The sequence below is a fragment of the Bicyclus anynana genome, chromosome 17, assembly GCF_947172395.1.
Source record: "Bicyclus anynana chromosome 17, ilBicAnyn1.1, whole genome shotgun sequence".
Lineage (NCBI taxonomy): Eukaryota > Metazoa > Arthropoda > Insecta > Lepidoptera > Nymphalidae > Bicyclus > Bicyclus anynana.
In genome coordinates this window covers 15,362,370-15,384,070 of record NC_069099.1, presented here as the reverse complement: position 1 = coordinate 15,384,070, position 21,701 = coordinate 15,362,370, and the positions used below count along the sequence as shown (strand labels likewise).

General features: G+C 35.6%; 1 protein-coding gene across 1 annotated transcript in view; it reads left to right on the top strand.

The window, feature by feature from the left end:
• Positions 1-3,021: 3,021 nt before the first annotated feature.
• The window catches only part of LOC112049878 (uncharacterized), a 135,505-nt gene continuing 116,825 nt past the window's right edge, over positions 3,022-21,701 (top strand). The window contains exon 1 of the mRNA XM_024087918.2: positions 3,022-3,241. The gene's annotated coding sequence lies outside the window, so the exon portion shown is untranslated. The remainder of the gene's footprint in view (positions 3,242-21,701) is intronic.

Here is a 21,701-nt window from a genome sequence, read left to right as displayed (position 1 = left end):
TACTTAGTCGAGGTTACTACAACATTGATGAGTTCCTTAAAGATAAAAGCGCTTGGAGGCCATTGGATCAGCTTCCACCTTCACACAGGAAATAGTAAATTGTAATTGTTATCAATTGTAAATTATAATACTGTATGACTTTTTCAAAAGAGCAACTGTTGAGTTTCTTGCCAGTATCTTCTCAGCCACATCGGAACAGAACCTGCCTTCCGAACCGGTGGTAGAATCTTTACAAATAGTCAACTGACGTATCAAAATTGCTTGAAACTGAGCCTACTTGAAATAAATGATTATTGATTTTTTTCTTTTTTGTAGCAAATTAAGAAAACTCTCAGATATGCAGGTTTCCTCAAGATGTTTTTCGCTTACCCGTTGAGACAAGTGATATTTAATTACTTATAATACACATAAGTGAAAATTAGAGGTGCATGCCTACACATAAGTGAAAATTAGAGGACCAGATTTAAACCTACTCAAAGGTCATATGCACTCCTTTATCACGGCTCTCTATTCCGTATGGACTCGTGGAAATGCAACATGTTACGTTTGCCATGTAACAAGATAGCCATGTTAAAAATTCATGGCAAACGTAACATGGCAACAAAATCCTATCCAATTGAGTGAAAAGCTTGCGAAGAGTCGCTACAACAAAAGCACAATGCGTGGGAACTAGAACCTTTCGGGCATCAGTTTCCGAATCATTGAGCTATAAAAGCTTCTTAAGCAAACGTTGGGGACGTTTGCTCGTGCTGTGGACCGCCTTATTTCTTGTACAACTCTCAGAATTTATTTGTGAGTGCAACTCCTTTTATTAACCCCCGACGAAAAAGAGGGGTGTTATAAGTTTGACGTGTTTGTCTGTCTGTCAGTCTGTCTGTGGCACCATCTCTTGAACGGATGGAGCGATTTCAATTTAGTTTTTGGTATGAAATCTGATTTATGGGTTCTTAGATATGTTTGATGAAAATCGGTCGAGCCGTTTTAAAGTTCTAGGGGTTGAAAGTGGGGAAGAATAACCGAATATCTGAAGTGTGGGGTCTCAAATGAGAGTGCACTGAAAGATAATATTGATGATTTGATCGAAATTGTTATTAATAATTTCATGACATTCGGGGGTTTTTTTTATTTTTTATAAGGAAACCATTTATAAATTTAACCAGTACTATAGTATAGTATAGTATAGTATAGTATAGTATAGTATAGTATAGTATAGTATAGTATAGTATAGTATAGTATAGTATAGTATAGTATAGTATAGTATAGTATAGTATAGTATATTATAGTATAGTATAGTATAGTATATAATTTAACCTCAATGGAATGTCAATATATCCACGGTAAAGGGGTCAAATGGGGAGGTGTGGGGGGGGGATTTAAAATGTTTGATACGTTCTGGACTATTGTCCCATCTACTCTTATTACAATCACTTCCAGTATAGATTTATTAATGGCAGATTGTTCCTGGAAATAAAATCATATATACCCAAATAACAATTTTGGAATATTGTAATTGTGTATAAACGAGGCGTATCAAATTTGGAATGAAACTTACGGAAAAAGTTTTTACGAAAGAAAGGAGACAATTAAGCTGAGATGCCTTTATAATTTGTCGACGCTCTTTTTTATCATGGACGGAACTTTGTAAAAACTTGCTTGAAATTTATTAACGACTCTAGTTTTTTACTAATTACAAACAAAATATTTAAGATAACTTTTCTATATAGCTATACAAATATTATAAAGAGGTAAATATTGAAATATTAATCTTTACACAATCCCTTAGAAACACGACGCCGCAGTATCTTAAAGTCTACGAGAGTTCCATTAAAAGGCATACATTTTTATTCATATTTTTTAACTCTACAAATCAATTGATATGAAAACGAAATAAAATAATAAAGCGAAATTCAATTTAAAATTCCAGGTTAAATAACTAAATTTTTTAAATAAAATTCGGTTAACATTTCAGAGCTTGTTTGACAAAAACTCAAAACATATTCGTTTGTGATTTGGCATTTTATAATTAAAGATACCTATTCTTTTACATTTGTGTGTATTTGTTTTGTAACTACCTATAGTGCAGTTGTGTAGGTCATCGTTCGTTCGTCGTTATCAACCTATATTAGGCTCACTGCTGAGCTCGAGTCTCATCTCAGAATGAGAGGGGTTAGGCCAATAGGCCACCACGCTGGCCCAATGCGGATTGGCAAAAACACATGCAGAGAATTATGAAAATTCTCTGCTATGCAGGTTTCCTCACGATGTTTTCCTTCACCGCTGGAGACACGTGATATTTAATTTTTATTAAAAATGCACACAACTGAAAAGTTGGAGGTGCATGCCCCGGACCGGATTTGAACCCACACCCTTCGGAGGCGGAGGCAGAGGATATCCACTGGGCTATCACGGATAAATAAAAAGTTAGTGGTACTATATCCCGTGCCTTGAAGCCGTCGTCTCGGTCATTAACATAACATCTGGTAATTTTAACAGTGTATAATATTATAATTTTGCACACCAAACCGAAATTTGTGCAACGTGGTGGGTCTGAGCTCCATATCCCCTCACTATAAAGAAGAAGGCCTAGCCTTATAGTGGGCTAAAACAGGCTGATAGTGTTGACCTACATCTAGACTAAATCAGCTTAGATAAACATTGCTTAAAAACAACCTCAGTCCAATTATAATTATGTAGTTGTGAAAATTAAGTATTTTTTATATCTATTACTTTCACTACTATACTACTATTATATCCATACTCATAAAGCGTTGGAGTTAAACACTCAGAAGATCAACAATTTGTTATAGTAGATATAACCCATTTATTATTCCCATATAAAATATCGAAGTAAACAAAACCCAACTTATTCATGAGCATCAATGAAAGCGTAACCACCTTAATATAAACAAATCGGCAGTACTACGCGAAACTTTCTTGGTTTTACTAGATTAAGTTTTGCCCATCTTGGATTCGTAGTTCGGACTTGCGCGTTCGTTCGTAGCCGCGTAGCAGTCACTCGATCTACGCGGTCCGCTACGCACGCGATGTGCCGCTACGAATGCTACGAACTGTCTACGATCGAACTTTGCCAGAATAATAATTCCAGTGAGTGATTATAAGTGAATAAATAATTGTGTAAAAATTCTGAGTGGTGTAATATAATGTGCAAGTGTTATGTTGTTTATAATGTTTCGTTCCCGTGAAATTTGCCGCAGCCGGCGATGACCTTTCCATTTTACAGGTTAGTTGTGTATTTTTAATTAGGATGCTGAGGTTGCCTGTTTATTTTTTGGTGTGCGGACAGAATGAATATTCATTATCTTTTGGCTACAGACTCGGGTGACGAATTCTAATTGGAAATGTGGCCAAAGTAAAATTTCTTTTTGTGTTTTATGGTTGGTCCGCCACGTGAGATTACAGAAAATTTCACGTGGCGGAAAGTGACAATTCCGCCACCTCCGTTTCCACAAAAACCCTGAAGTTCATATTATTTAATATTATGGGGAGCCATAGAAGTTCATTTGACTTTAACCCATTTACAATTGGTCGTTTCGTTGGCCTAACCAACCAGCTGTGGTTTATGTTTCTTGGTTAGGCTTATTTTCAACATATATATGTTAGAATAATAAACAGATAAAATAAATAAGGATCAGGATTATCTTTTCATAAATCAACTGTTGTGATGTATGTTTAAAAAAAATTAAACCAAAAGATAATCATTAAATAAATGGTATTGTATTAAATTAATGTATTTATTAAAATCCAAAATTTGAATAATAACGCAAAAGCTGTATGTGCATTGAACGGTCTCTTGATTTAGTATCAATATTTTATTTAATGATTCGGATTGATAGCATGTTGTGTATGCCTTAAAGTGACCACTGAAACTTCGTTGATTAATTCTTTGCAATTGTTTTAAATTTTATTATATGACGACGCCCTTGACTTAGCATTATTGTATATGCCTAAAAATAACCACTGAAACTTCGTTGATTAATTCTCTGCAATTGTTTTTCATTTTATTATATGACGACGCTCTTGCCTTAGCATTATTGTATATGCCTAGAAATAACCACTGAAATTTCGTTGATTAATTTCTTGCAACTGTTTTTAATTTTATTATATGACAACGCCCTTGACTGCGATCTCACCTGATGTTAAGTAACGAGCAGTCTAAGATGGTACCGAGCTGACTCGTACTCGTAAGAGGTACAAGTTTATTTTACTCATAACTCTGGCAATTTTTACACGGCATCATCCCAGAATGTCAAATTTAAGTTGGCATCTACGCGGCATCATCCCAGAATGCCAAATCGCTTGGCGGTAGGTACGTCTTTGTCAGTAGGGTAGTAATTGGTGAAGAAATGCCTACCATCACTTGAGCTAATATAGAAAATATTTTTTTTTAATTTTTTACAAGTTAGCCCTTGACTACAATCTCATGGTAAGTGATGATGCATTCTAAGATGGAAGTGAGCTAAGTTGTTAGGAAGAGGATGAAAATCCACACCCCTTTCGGTTTCTACACGACATCGTACCGGAACGCTAAATCGCTTGGCGGTACGCCTTGCTCGATAGGGTGGTGGGTACGGCCGAAGCCTCTCACCAGCCAGAAAATATTAAATATTAAATTGAGCTGGGAATCAAACCGAGGGTGGGGCATTACTAACTGCCCCAGAAATAAGTCACTTTCTTTCGGCCAGTTTTTGGAAATCCTTCATAGAGATCAAATAACATAAAAATGGGAATTAAGCATTTATTTCTCTCTCACAATATCGCAGAAAGATAAAAACTGAAATTCCTATTTTCCTCTATTTATGCTCGTGAAATAGACTTAGCTCGATAACATTTTTTTCTAAATCGGTTAAGCTTTTAAGAAAATGATAAAAAAAGCGTGCGGAAAATGTTGGAAAAATAAACTACTACGTTTATTTTACCAAGAACAAGTTTCTACATTATCCGTATGGCAAGAACAAAAGTTGTTCTTATCTTATTTTTGTGAACATTTTTTGCTAACAATCACAACAATTATATTATTTTAGGAATACTTACATTTGTTTTTATTGTATTTACTTTCAGTTGTTGTGTGGGCTCTATGTGACTGATATATCTAAATATAAAAGCGAAAGGTCTGTCGTGAAATCTCGAAAACCGTTTGATGTATAAAGATGGAATTTGGCAGGGAGGTGATTTTTACTCGTAGTTAGTAGAGATTCGCTTAGCTATTCTAAGCGACTATTATGACAAGACTGGATGAAGGAACTCTTTTTTTTAAGTTAGCCATTGACTATAACCTCACCTGATGGTAAGTGATGATGATCTAAGGTGGAAGCGGGCCAACTTGTTATTAGGAGGATGAAACCCCACACTCCTTTGGGTTTCTGCACGGCATCGTACCGGAACGCTAAATCGGTTGGCGGTACGTCTTTGCCGGATTGAGGAAGTCGCGGGAGTCCACTAGCATTTCTGTAGTTAGTAAAACACATCTGTTCTTATTATAATTTTAAGCTAAAATATAAAAAAAAGCGAATTATACATAATAATATACACATTACTTATAGAAGAATTTGTAATAGACATTCTTTAATAAAATCAACAACGTTTTTAACCATTTAATGGTTTTAAAAAGCGAATTGAAATATTTGTAATAATAGTAATTGGATCCTTATAAACAATTATGGATCCTTTGGATTCTCGTTACAATGGTGTTTAAAATAAAGTAACAAAACTTGTTACTATTTATAAACGGAGAAGCAAATATCCTACTAATATTATAAACGCAAAAGTTTGTATGAATGTTTGGATGTTTGTTTGGATGTCTGTTACTCTATAACGCCGCAACTACTGAACCGATTTGGCTGAAATTTGGAATGGAAATAGATTTTACTCTGGATTAACACATAGACTACTTTTTATTGCGAAAAAATCCTTAGATTCACGAGATTTACGAAAACCTTATGATTTTGATGGTAATGAGTGTTTGTTACTCTTTTACGCCTCGGCTACTAAATCGAATCCCCTAAAATTTGAAGTACAGATAGATTATAGTCTGGATTAATACATAGGCTTTTTTCCCGAAAAAATCCATGGATACCGAGGGATTTGTGAAAAAGTAAATTCCACGCGGACGAAATCGTGGGCGTCCGCTAGTTTTACATAAATATTTAAATACTTTCTTTATTACGATCCTTTTATTATAGTTTCATCACAATTAGATGATTGATTAAATAGGACGTAGAAGGACAAATAATATATTAATTTTTGTTTACTCACGAGAATAAGATATTATTTTACCAAGTATTTGTTCAAAATATATTGATACTGTAGAACGGTCTTGTTAATATTTATAAAATAAACAATTTCAGTTATTGTTTATTTAGGTTGCTTTTATACCTAATTTATTTACGAGAAAGCAATTCTTATTTTCCTTGAGGGTAACACAACTGTATAAAATCTATATTAATAATAAATTTGAATTAAACCGTATTTAATTCAGAAAATATAAAAATAAAATAAGTATAAAGGCCAGATATAGTAATCTCGAATTTGATTTGATTTGATTTGATTTAACATTTCAATCGATTTACACTTTTGACAGACCGAATCAAGATTATATTTCTTACCTAACTACTTACTGCACTATCAATTAGTGAAAACCGCATGAACACCTGTTCAATAGTTTTTGAGTTTATCGCCAACATATAGACAAACGGTGGCAGTTGACTTTGTCTTATGGTATACGTATACAGATATTTACTATAAGCTGTATGTCTTTACAACTAACTAGGGGACGCCCGTGACTTCGTTTGCGTGTAACACTACCCCTACCCTACTCCTACCCTAATTATTCTAAATCCGTCTCCTGGTTTTAAGCTACCTCTTTACCAATTTTCAGCCAAATCGGTCAAGCCGTTCTTGAGTTATAAAAAGTGTAACTAACACGACTTTCTTCTAAATATACAGAAGAAGTGAAGTTTCTTTTATGCTCCTACAAAGCCAAGCGTATATTGTTCTGAAATATAAATATTGTATTATAATCAGCCGCTTTTCAGCTTTTCCTTTTAGTGCTCACATGAATATTTGAATTATATATTAAATATTGCCTTTCAATTTCTAGGCAACCTTTTATAAATTTCTCTCATAATATTTTATTCGGTTGAATAGTACAAGTTCTAACAATATTCATATTGTTAACATTATTTAACAAAGATATTCACAGAAATATTATAATTAGAGGTAATATTAAATATTTATTATGGCATGTTTCATAAAAATATCTCAGTGTAAAGCTTTATTTATATTAAAATTTATATATTACTAGCGGACTCTCGCGTCTTCGTCCGCGTGCAATTCAGTTTTTTACAAATCCCGCGGGAACCATGGACTTTTCCGGGATGAAAAGTTGTCTATGTGTTAATCCAGAGTAAAATCTATTTTTATTCACAATTTCAGCCAAATCGCTTACACACTTATACAAACTTTCGCCTTTATAATATTAGTGTGAAGTATGATAGTGTGATGATACCTTGATATCTTCATGGCTAATCATTAACAACCCGCATTCAGCTCACTATTGAGAACGAGTCTCCTGATAAAATGAGAGGGTTTATGTCTCAGTCCACCACGTTGGCCCATTATGGATTAACAGACTGCACACATGTGGGAGAATTAAGAAAATTCTTAGGTATACAGGTTTCCTCACGATGATTTTCCATTACATTCATCTTCGTGATATTTATTTTCTTAAACTAGACGAAACTGAAAAGTTGGAGGTGCATACCCCGGACCGACTTCGAACCTACGCCATTCGAATCGAAGGTTATCCACTAGGCTATCACGGCTAAACCGGTTAAAAACCTTTTACATATGGAAAGCTACATTATCAGAAAGTAACGTATATTTTAGTCTTCTCTCTGGATTGGGAACTGCGTAGAAGAAACTGCGATCTTAGAATCTGCTAGTATGAGATTTTATCGTTCCAAAGGGTAGGCTCATAGTTTTGCAGGTATTGAATTCAATTTGGCCGCGTTCAATCAATTTGCAAACGACTTAGTTTGTGTCGAGAAGCTTAGTTAGCTAATTAGTTCGTCGTATATGCAATTTAACTGAGTAATGGTTAAATAAACTGTATCAGTTTGTAATTTAGGTTTGATTTGAACAGTATTAATAATATAATAGTTAAATGTTATTGATAGATTGTCAATATCATCATCATCATTATCAACAATCCATATATGGCTCACTGCTGAGCAAGAGTCTCCTCTCAGGATGAGAGAGGATAGTCCGCCACGCTGCCCCAATGCGAATTGGGAGACTTCACATAGCGAAAACTCTCAGGGATGGGTTTCTTTGCGATGTTTTTCTTTCACCGTTTGAGACACGGGATAATTAATTTATTTAAATGAATATTTCACTGCATGACCCGTTGTTCGAGCTGAAGACCTCCTGATCCAAAGCTAACCGAATCTAAGCCATATAATACCATATAATCAGTTAATTGCGACTTCGCCCTTGTAAGATTAGTTTTGTTGAAAATGTAGACATACAAGGTGATATGAGTTTGTATATTCGTTTTGTATTTCAGTTTTCTTTTAAACTACTCATCCGATTTGGATGAAGTTTTCGTCATTGGAACGCATTTTCATAGAAAGTTTCATGAAATTGTGGCATTTTTACTATGTATGTAAGAAAATCTTTGGTTCTTAATTAGACCCACTTTCGGTTTTCGATTAGGATGAAATTTGCACACGCTCTGAGTTCTGATGACAATACATGACTAGTTAAGAAACGTCATTACAAATCCAATATGGCGGACTGGCTGTTTGAAATCCACCCCCATGATATATCCTTATCCTTTCATTTGATATCCATCAAATGAAGGGTTTTGCTGTCAGAAATACGAAAAAAATAGCCACGTGACTTAAATACAATATGTATTATTGTAATTTTTAGTGCAGGGTAAAAGCGTGTGTTTTAGATTTTAAACCATTTAAAGTTATCTATACTGTTATTATGTTATTATCTTATTTGAATGCATATTTCTCAGAGAAAGAGTTTATAAAAATACCCGTGTTTTGTGTAATTTTTCACTATCACAAATTATCGTAACAGTCATCATGGTTTGCGAGTTTCTGCTCGTAAAATTCTCTTTATGAAGACATTCACCTCGTCACAATGATACAATAAAAGATATTAGCTCCACACAGGCTTCTGTCAGTGTAGGTTCTCATTTGTATAAAAACATTACATTCAAAAAGTGTCTTTTAGTACTCGCTTTATTTCTCTTTGTAAAATTATCTTTTTTATGTGGCATTTTGTTTTGTTCTTTGTTTAGTAAAAAATTAAGTGGTCCATTATATTTTTATTTGTATAAAAAGGGAGTTAAAAAATATTATTTACGTTATACATGGGTTTGAGAGTTTACAAAAAAAAAACAATTATAAAAGTTTGCTTAGAAATCCTTTTTAGGCCTTCAGACAGAAGGCCTCTGTCTTATCGTTATTAATCAATCAATCAATCAATCAATTTATTTCTTTGCAGATACATGCATTATTTATACAGGTGGTCGGTAGATGTAGATGGTAAATGTATCTTTCCAATTTGGCATGCAAATTATTTATTAAGTATTTAATGATTTAAAAGACAATTTCACCATTTAAAATTTACATCTTTACAATTAAAATATGTATGAAAATAACAATAATATCAACTTAAATACTCATTTACACTGTAGAATGCCTGTTGAGTTAGGTATTTATATAAATTATTTTTAAAAATAGGGGTTGACATTAAAAGTGTAATCATAAAAAAAAAATATTAAGCGGACCTTCCTAACCACTATCGTGTATGAAAAATAGTTTATTATTTTAGACTTACTCTTACTTATGCAATATATATATGTCATAAAATTTTCAATCAAAATCGGTTAAGCCTTTTGTGACACTAACATTTTATATAGGTAGCTACACGTACATTGATTATAAAATAGCCTCATTCGATGTAAAGAACCCCGGCCCTTCCAACAAGGCCACCACGCGGGAAGGTTTATTTATTATTATTCTTTACATGTTAGCCCTTGACTGCAATCTCACCTGGTGATAAGTGATGATGCAGTCTAGGATGGAAGCGGGCTAACCTGTTAGGAGGAGGATGAAAATCCTCAAACCTTCGGTTTTTGCACGACATCGTACCGGAACGCTAAATCGCTTGGCGGTACGTCTTTGTCGGTAGGGTGGTAACTAGCCAGGCCGAAGTCTCCCACCAGCAGACCTGGACCAATTAAGAAAACCTCAATCGAACCCAGGACCTCCGTCTTGTAAATCCACCGCGCATACCACTGCGGAGGCCGTCAAAAGACCATTATATAGGTACATTGATTATAAAATAGCCTCACTAATTCATTTGATAAAGAACCCAGACCCTTTCAACAAGGCCACCGCACATCGCTGAGTTGTGAAGGTCTTTACATTTTAACAGCGTCCTAAATGTTTTACGGTGTTAGCCCAAAAGCCGACACACGCATCGTTAGGCAACTTAAGTCTGTGCTCACATTAAACACATTAGACACGGCTCGTTACGTACGTATCAATATTTGGTGGAGCGAATATGTCTTAGAATTGGAGCATGCGACAGCTAGATACGCTTCATTGTGTGCAGGCTAAAAGTTTGTCAAGAAAGAAAGGAAAAAAAGATAATTTTTTTCTACTTCCATTTTATAATCCATTTTTTATTCATTTTATAGAGCGTCATAGCCCAGTGGATATGACCTCTGCCTCCGATTCCGGAGGGTGTGGGTTCGAATCCGGTCCGGGGCATGCACCTCCAACTTTTCAATTGTGTGCATTTCAAGAAGTTAAATATCACGTGTCTCAAACGGTGAAGGAATACATCCTGAATACCAGAGAATTTTCTTAATTCTCTGCGTGTGTGAAGTCCGCATTGGGCCAGCGTGGTGGACTATTGGCCTAACGCCGCTCATTCTGAGAGGAGACTCGAGTTTAGCAGTGAGCCGAATATGGGTTGATAATGATGATTTTATAATCTACTCAATATAAACCCTCAAACCATATACAAAGCTATTCATTCCTACAGGTCATTTGGTAATGTTCATTACCACAAGGTTAAATCGAAACCGTGTTTATCGGAATTTGTTGAAAGGATAGGTTGATTCTAAGTGACTAGTGGCTGAACATGATTTTACATATTATGCCGAGAAAAGTAATAAAAAACGCACTCTTTATTCTTGGAAGAAGGCTCTCGAAACATACTATTTTTAATTTTTTTTATTCTTTACAAGTTAGCCCTTGACTATAATCTCACGTGATGGTAAGTGATGCAATCTAAGATGGAAGCGGGCTAACTAGTTAGGAGGAGGATTAAAATCCACACCCCTTACATCGTACCGGAACGCTTAACCGCTTGGCGGTACGCCTTTGCCGGTAGGGTGATAACTAGCCACGGCCTCCCACCAGATAGACCTAGACCAATTAAGAAAACCTCAATCGGCAAACCCGGGGATCGAACCTAGGACCTCCATCTTGTTAATTCACCGCGCAGACCATTGCGCCACGGTGGCCGTCTAAAACCAAGGTCTAAAGCCAAAGTACAGATTTTATAATTGGCAAAACTTTTAGTTTTCCTACAATGAGGTAAGTCAGGTGATGACAGGCTTTCGTTCTATTGGGTCAGTTTGTAGTTTCTCCATTGGTCAGCTCTGTTATAGTCCACTGGTTTTTCCAATGGTAAGTCCGCCTGTTATAGTCCAGTGGTTTTACAAATATGGATCAATAACTAATAATAATTTACCGTTGAAGCTCCGTAGGGTTGCCTGTCAATCGGTCTTCATCATGGCCTCCGTGGCACAGTGGGCACGGAGGCCGTGATATTTGTAATACATTTTTGTGCATAAACAATGTAGTATTATGGTATTTAATAAGAGTTCTATTTTTAACACTTAAAAATAGCACAAGTTTTAGTCGCATAAGAATCAATTCCCCAGTTAATAGAGGAACATTCACACTTACCACAGAATAAACCGCGTTTCCTATTTCGGTTGAAAGTGAATTTGAAATCAGCCAACAATCCTACAAGCGCAGAGCATCGCAGAAAAGTTAAGGAATCAGTTTAATTTATGAATAAGCCGAGCGCTGTTTGAACATCATTAAATATTTAGTGGAAGGAATAATTTCTCCGCTTGCAACAAAGTTTTAGATCCCTGCAACGTATGTGGAATTAATTATTTTTGAATTTGGAATGGGTTAATTTGGAACAGCCTTTATTGAATATTTAAATTAGCTCAAAGCTCTTTGGCTCCAATCATATTATTTATTCAAATTCAAATTATTTTTGCCTAAATATGTCGTGACAACTTTAAAATCATTCGCATTCCGAGACGCTCTCGGCAAAAAACCTTCTCCTCACATTTATCATATAGCAACCTAGGCAGATACTCTCCAGTTAATCGCCTGATAAACAGGTATAACAACCTGGCCCTTCAAGATATTGACATCTTCAAGGACTCTCTTCGGATATTCAAAAGTAAAATTAATTCTGTTGAATTTTAAATTAATTTGACATAAATTTTGAAATTTATTTAACTTTAATTTTAAATTGATTTGACATTTAAAATACATTATTTAATATTTATTGTCATTTAAATTTATTTGCTCTTTTTTAGTTGATATTTGACTTATTTATATAGATATAATTAATTAGCTGTAATTTACTTTTATTTTTATTTTAGATGTAAATATATATAATCATATTAATCAATAGGACATTATTGAACATATAATTTTGTAGTTTTAGAACAGTTTAATTTTTAACTTTTAACCGGAAAACAATGCTGTATATACTTTTAAAAGATGGCTTCCTGCAGCACTAGCATTAAGATTGTCACATGTATAATTTATGAATGATTCTGGTTGTCATTGTTGGTATATCTAAATAAATAAATAAATAAATAAATAAAGTAAATTTGCTCGTGGCCCAACACGCACTTGAGCGGTTTGTGTCTATCTCAAGCATACCTCCTAAACTAACAGCTAAATTTTCCTTCGGCTTTCATGAGTATATTAAAATAAGCAGGCCATATGAATCTTTAGATATACAATATAATATAGAAACAAAATACCTGTAAAAAAGGACGTGATAGCCTAGTGGATATGACCTCTGCCTTCGATTCGGAGGGTGTAGGCTCGATTCCGGTCCAGGGCATGTACCAACTTTGTTCCAACTCCAACTTTTTAGTTGTGTGCATTTTAAGAAATTATATATCACGTGTCTCAAACGGTGAAGGAAAACATAGTGAATAAATCTGCATACCTGATAATTTTCTTAATCCTCTAGGTGTGTGAAGTCTGCCAATCCGCATCATGCCAGCGTGGTGAGCTAAGGCCTAACCCCTCTCGTTCTGACAGGAGACTCGTGCTCAACAGTGAGCCGAATATGGGTTAATGATGATGAGGACCTGTAAATTTTTCAATAAGTATTTTTTTTATTCAATCTAATAAGGCACTTAAGTCAATTTTTAATTAAAGTATTTAAAACGGTCATGTTGCGGTTATAAATTTGAATGTCCCTAATTAACTGCTGCGGTTATTGTGTATTAAATGTAGTTTTCTCGTTTATTATTAGTGGGTTAAATTAACTGCGGTTCAACAATTAGTTTTGAGAACTTTTAGTCCATTATGTTTAGAATTATTCATGTCACAAAATGTTATTGTAGTTTGAATTTCCTATACTAGTTATACATAAACTTTAACCGGATTTCATGGAGTTATTAAACAAAATTTTACGTTTTATTGCCATTTTGATTTATTTAATTTATTTACACTTCATCTTTATTATTTAAGCACCAAACAGATTTTTATATAAGTAAAAATTGACCCATGCGTCAGGTGAGCTGGCGCATATTTGGCCCAAAGGTTAAGACTTGCTATCCAGAGAGGTAATATCACCAGCGTGTTGGGTACCTTGCCTCTGGGTGAACAATTAAATGGTATGTTACATTACGTTATCAACTCATATACGGCTCACTGCTGAGCTCGAGTCTCCTCTCACAATAAGAGGGGTTAGGCCAATAGTCCACCACGCTGGCCCAATGCGGATTGGCAGACTTCACACACGCAGAGAATTAAGAAAATTCTCTGGTATGCAGGTTTCCTCACGATGTTTTCCTTCACCGTTTGAGACACGTGATATTTAATTTCTTAAATTTTATGATAATTATTTTATTTGCGACTCGCTTGATGTCGTCAGTCCATCTGGTGGGGGTCATTCCAGCACCTTAAGATCCCAACGTCCCGTTCGGCTCTTCGAACTATGTCCCCCGCACATTGTCACTTCAGCTTCGCGACACGTTGAGCTATGTCGGTGACTTTAGTTCTTCTGCGGATCTCCTCATTTCTGATTCGATCATGCAGAGAAACTCCTAGCTCGTTCTATCGCCCGCTGAATTTCATCATCATCATCATTGTCAGCCGATGGATGTCCACTGCTGGACAAAGGCCTCTTGCATGGACTTCCGAACAAAACGGTCTCGAGCCGCCAGCATCCAGCGGCTCCCTGCAACCCGTATACCCCTGTCGCTGTATTTGGGCAAATTTAATTTGGGAGTGCTAAATTGTAGATTATAATCCTTAACATATTCGTATTAGGTAACGTATTATACAAGTTCTCTATAGCGAACGCGCGCTGCTCTGGAAAGGTCGTCAAAACTTGTTAATCCCTTTACTTCGACACTACATACTTGGTTGAGTGAGCACAAGTTGGTAACTTAGTTATCTTGAACCCCAGTCACTGTGCTCCGGAGTGAAGAGTTGTTGTTGGTGGCTTAATATGGCGTGACAGTTCGTGTGAATTACTGTTAGGTGCGGTTTATATTGAAGTGGCTAGTGGCTAGTGGCGAAACATAATTAATAACCATTTGCTTCGTTGGTGGTGGTCACATATAGGGTTTGTCATAAGTTTTCTGTGGCTGTCTGAATTTAGGATGTCTGTGGTATAACCACAGAATAAAGTTTGATACGGAATGATTGTTTACTTGCAGCGCGGTGAGGCCGATGAAACTCAAAAAAAAAAACAAACGTCACGCGTCTCCTTGCAATCCGCATTTACAAACTTTTCATAATTAGATTTAACACTAATACTAATTACGTAAATTGATATCATAAGAGAGTAATAATCAATAATAACCAAAAAACTCCATCTGATTTTTTAGTTTTTTGAAAAGACTTTTAAATTTGTATATAATAAAAACATAAGACGCCATTTTTATTTAATAATATTGAAAATTACTAATAAGACACTACGTGTGGTACTGACTCGAGAATGTATCAGTTTTTGAATTTGTATTTGGATTGGCTCCATCCCTGCCGTGATCTGTGCACTCTATTTGCCTCGTTATCAACCCATATACGGCTCACTGCTGATCTCGAGTCTCCTCTCAGAATGAGAGGGGTTAGGCCAATAGTCCACCACGCTGGTCCAATGCGGATTGGCAGACTTCACACACGCAGAGAATTATGAAAATTCACTGGTATGTAGGTTTCCTCACGATGTTTTCCTTCACCGTTTGAGACACGTGACATTTAATTTCTTAAAATGCACACAACTGAAAAGTTGGAGGTACATGCTTCGGACCGGATTTGCACCCACACCCTCCGGAATCAGGGCCTCCGGAAGAGGTAATGTCCACTGGGCTATGACGTATCACAGTGACAGTTTAACAGTGACTGTTACAAATTCAAAACATTATCACCATATAGGCAGGCGTCCACTGATCTGCATTGCACGCTACGGACGCATTGCATCAATCAGATTTTAGTATTCTTTGTATAGAAAGTCATATAAGTGCGTCCACTGATCTACTTCGCACGGTTACTATCGAAAGGATTTTATCTACCATAAAACTACCAATACCGTCCGATACGTAGGTACGCTGGGGATATGTGGACGCCTAGCTTATGACCGCTAATTCCGATAACTTCATAGAAGAAAAAAAAGCTTTTCATGCCCTGACCTAGAACTTATTTTTAGGACTCCTGAAATAAAAGAAAGTCAGTAAAAACTGATAAAAACAATTTATTGTTCACTTCAAACTACTGCTTGTCTTGAGAAACTTATCAAACTCAAAAGTTCACCTACTCAAGTGTGGGTCACTTTTAGGTCTAAAAAGTTCCAAAGGCTACTGGACACTGGGTTTCACCCGCGTGGTTTTCGTTCCCGTAAGAATACGGAGATAATATATAGCCTATAGCCTTCCTCCATAAATGGGCTATCTAACACTGATAGAATTTTTCAAATCGGACCAGTAGTTCCTGAGGTTAGCGCGTTCAATCAAACAAACTCTTCCGCTTTATAATATTAGTATAGATATTATCATCTCCATTTACTTTTATACGTAGGTATACTTGGGTTACCTGGGCCGAAGTTGTATGGGCCGGTGGGAATTCCACTTTATAATTCTGTAATTCATAATAATTCATAATTCTTTATTTGCAAATTGTTAAATACAGATCTTGATATAAATGTTGGCATACAATTTGCTACAAAATAGCATGCAAATTTAAAAATAATCTTATAACTAAATTACATTGTCTATAATACACTATAATTATTGAAATTTACTTAATGACTATGATGTTAAAATTATTAATTTATTATTATGTCCGTTATACGTTAATTATTATTGTTTGTCAGTTAAATAGTCTTTGATAGTGTAATACCGTTGTAATATTGTTTGTCAGTTAAATAGTCTTTGATAGTGTAATATAATAAAGAAGCATAGAAAGTAACCGTTAACTAGAAAGAGCTTGATATCTATTTCTATGTGCTAGTATTAATCGTCTAAGTAAACTAAATATCTAGTGTAATGCAGAAATACTTACCCCTAATCTACATAGTGGGTCAGGAACCCTTTAGTTTATAAGTGGTTAAACAAACAAATGTTATGAAAATTGCTTCATGACATTTATTAGAGTGAGCACTTTACCGCACTCCATAAATATTCCAGACAATCTACATTTTAAAGTGTTATATGACTGTAGCGGCACTAAAAGCTGTTTGGGCCGAGACACTTTCAACTTTAGTTAGCAGGTTTAACTTTTCACCTTGATTTAGGCGAAAGTTTGTGCCACGTTAATCTAATATATAAAATTCTCGTGTCACAGTTTTCGTTTCCATACTCCTCCGAAACGGCTTGACCGATTTTGATGAATTTTTTTGTGCTTATCCGGTATCTATGAGAATAGGCCAACATCTATTTTTCAAACCCCTAAACCCTAGGGGTAGGGTAGAGGTACGGTAGGAATAGTGTAGGGTAAGGATAGAAAAGAAGTGCACATAAGTCAAAGCGGAGCTTGAAAGGGTCCGCTAGTATTAATATAACAGTCGTAAGCCTATGAGGCTGTGGTTTGTAAGGTCCTGGGTTCGAAGCTAGGAAATATAGGAATATCTGTATTCCGAAAATGCTCGGAGTATCTCTGCGTGATCGAATCAGAAATGAGGAAATCCGCAGAAAAACCAAAGTCACCGAGATAGCTCAACGAATCGCAAAGTTGAAGTGGTCGTTGGGGTCCCATGGTGTTGGAACGGCAACCTCAAACTAGAAAACGCAGTTTTGGTCAACCCCCCACCAGGTGGACTGACGACATCAAGTGAGTTGCAATCCTGAGCCGCCTGCGGCTCAGGATCGTAATGTTTGGAAGTGCCTACTGTAGTGTTTGTGTATATATATACACCGGTAGTGGGACAAAGCAGCCAGTCTATCTCTGGCATCGAGAGGAGGCGGACGTGCGCTGCTGGCCAGTGTAGTGGTGAGACGGTGACTTACTGCTATTACAGTAAGGACAAAAGACCTTACACGTACAAAAGGCTCATGTCGTGTCGTCTATCTCTTTTGTTTACTTCTAAGTTAGATTTTATTTCACTAACATAAAAAATGGGAATTTTCGTTATCTGATAAAAAGAAAGAATTTCTTGTGGTGAAGTCACAGTCACAGTTAGTTAATCTATACTAATATTATAAAGAGGTAAAGTTTGTAGTGTTGTAAGGTAATCTCTGGTTCTACTAGACCGATTTTAAAAATTCTTTTACCATTAAGAAGCCACGTTATTTGTGAGTGTCATAGGTTATATTTAATATCCGTAATCTCACGGAAATAGGATCTACGCGGGTGAAACCATAGGCGTCGGCTAGTTCGATATACACCAACACAACACAACAACGAAACAAAATCCAAACTAGCCAATTTGTACACTAAACTATAATAGAGTAACATGACCCTGAGTGTACTTTGTCGTGACTAGCCGCACTGACCGCGGCGGTTATGTGCAGGGAGCACAAACATTTGGTCCGGCGCAGGCATTAGCTTAACGATGTGGTCTGTAAACTTCCGATAGCCAACGGTTACGCGCCCCTGCTCGTGTTGTGAACTGTGTACTCGATTTGTTTGCTGATACTGTGATTGCTAATGATAAGCGTGATATCATTGTTAGCCTAATTAGTAATGGCTTAATGCAGGGCTCGGGAATCTACTAATAAACAAAGCAAATTTTGTGTGTTTGTTTGTTTTATGTGCTAATATGTAGAATTACCATTAGGACTACCAAAAGTTGATTCATGAGTAACATGGACTTTTAACATTGACCTTTATTTTAATAGGCTAGTTGACTCTTTTTTAAATGGATTTACAAATGTTCATTATCATGTTGTTAGATTGATAAAAAAATATTAACTACCTACCTCGTCGTTATCAACCCATATACGGCTCACTGCTGAGCTCAAGTCTCCTCGCAGAATGAGAGGGCCAATAGTCCTGGCCACGCTGGCCCAATGCGGATTGGCAGACTTCACACAGGCAGAGAATTAAGAAATTCTCTGGTGTGCAGGTTTCCTCACGATGTTTTCCTTCACCGTTTGAGACACGTGATATTTAATTTCTTAAAATGCACATAACTGAAAGTTAGAAAAGTGAGAGCCGTGATAGCCCAATGGATATGACCTCTGCCACCGAATCCGGAGGGTGTGGGTTCGAATCCGGACCGGGGCATGCACCTCCAACCTACCTACTACTAACCATAAACTATTTCCCAGCGAAATATCATCGTACATCGTATCGTACATTGTACTTCAAACAGTTTTCGAGATTTCCTGATGAAACCTTTCGCATTTATATATCAACATTATCTCATTTCGGGATTTAACTGTTTTATTTTGCTTAATCGACTTTTTTTTTTATAAGCCTGATGGTAAGCATAAATGCGGTCTAAGTTGGAGCGCGCTTACCTAGAAGATGCCTATTCACTCTAGCTTTGAAGGTGTTCAAATTATATGTGTCAAGAAAGACAAACGCCGGAAGGGCATTTCTATTGCAGTTTCATAGAAGAAAAGAAGCCTCAATAGCTCAACGGTAAGAGCGGTTGGACTCATCACGGAGTGGTGGTTCGATCCCCGCCCCGTTGGTCTATTGTCGTACCCACTCCTAGCACAGTCTTTCCCAACAAGTTGGAGGAGAATGGGAATATTATAAAATATATGGCAAATTAAAAAAAAAAAGACAGAGCGAATAGTTTAGTATGCATTTAGTGCTTATAAACTACGAATTATACTGTAGGATTATATTAACGTTTTGCTGGGTTGTAAGTTATTATTGTAAGCAAGTATACTCCATTATCGTTCCGGAACGCTGGTTTCTGGGTAATTGTATTAATGTAGTATTAAAGTCCTCCTAAATAGTAACATTCGCTTGGCAAATATACAAACTACCTATTCCATGAAGGCTCACAATCATTAAGTAACACATAGAAGTTAACAATAACTAAGTTAGCGAGTTGTGTGCGCTCAGGAAACAGTGTATTCAAAGTTTAGGGTCAAGTTTAAGTTTACCGGTTAGTTCATTAATGTAATGCGATTCTAATGTAAGTACAGTTGCGACCTTTGTTGCTTGAGCTCTTTGAGTGACATAAAAGCGAGGCTGAGCCAAAATTAGACGGTAAACAGTGTTATTCTGTGATATTTTATCTGTGTATTTTTAATTGTTATAAAGAAATGTTATCTTTTTTATCTAATAATAACAATGATTGGTACTGTTTTGACAAATGTGGTAATCTTATTACATTTTCTTTCTTTCTCTAATTTTTTCTTCTTTTTAATTAATTTTTTACGAGTGTGTATGTTCTCTATTTGTGATATTTAAGTTATGTTTTATTTACTGTTCTTCTTTATTTCATGCTGTGTTTATTTGTAAATAAACACTACACTTATAGTGATTTATAATTTAGTAATATTTTATTATTTTAGTTACTGTAAGTGATTGTAAATAAACCTAATAAATAAACAATACCTACCTGTTTATAATATTTAAGACATTTAAAGAAATAAATAAATTCATGTGTTTCAAACACTGAACGAAACACATCTTGAACAGAGAATTTTCTAAATTCTTTACGTGTGTGAAGTCTGCCAAACCGCATTGGGCCAGCATGATGGACTGTTAAAGAAATACAACTGGGCCTGTAGCAATGTGGCACTACTATTCTCTTTTTACGAACGCTAACGCATCGAAAACGAAAAAAATGTATGGGAATGACAGTTCCGATCGATAACTTGATCACGTGACCTGTTGATTACGAATGTCATTATTTAATTTTCGAAGCGTTTGCGATTGTAGAAAAAGAATCAACTTGCCATATGGTTCAGCAGGCCTATTCACTAGTTTGGTCTTTAATAACAACCTATTAAAACAAACAACACATCAATTGATAAAATGACATGTACATGTTATACTAGCAGACGCCGCGCGGTTTCATCCGCGCAGTACCCGTTTCCGTAAGAATACGGGGATAATATATAGCTTATAGCCTACCTCAATAAATGGGCAATATAACACTGAAAGAATTTTTCAAGTTGGACCAGTAGTTCCTGAGATCAGCGCGATCAACCAAACAAACAAACTCTTCAGCTTTATAATATTATAATATTAGTATATATTATAGAGTTATACTATATGATATCCACCAGTAAGCACCGGATGATATTTATATTTTGTATCATATTATGTAGATGATATTTTGTTGATTGATTTGTTGTTTATTTTAATAGGTGATAGTACAGACCAAAATAGGAAATTGGCCAGCAGGTCCTGAAGCATAGTTATTTAATCACCGAAGAAAGATTAACTATACTAAAGCCATACTCAAGGAATATTAGTTACAAACAAACCAATCCAAAATGAGGGTATAAATCGCTAGTCATTTCACACCTAATAATAACTATAATTAATTTGTTCTTAAATTAATGAAACAAATTTGATTAATGAGCTTAAAACAATTAGATATAGCTGATATATTTTAATATAAAAAATGAATAATTTAAAATAAAAAAGTTATGAAATGCGTTTTCTACCCTCATATAGCACTAAAAAGTCGTTTAGACTTAGCTATTCTAAAGTTTCGAACGTTCGGCGGTTTTATACTTTGGGTTGGAAAGTTTTATCTCACGTAAGGCGAACTTTAATGGAGGAAACCGTTTTGGACCGAAATTACCGTCGTGAATACAAATTCTTTTTGAATAATCTATGTGATATATTTTGCGACCGTAAAGGCGAAGTTTTTGTAAAAAAATTAACAAATTTATTACTTTTTTAAAAATGAACCCAACTTTTATAAAGTAACGCTATAAAAATGAATACGTATTCATC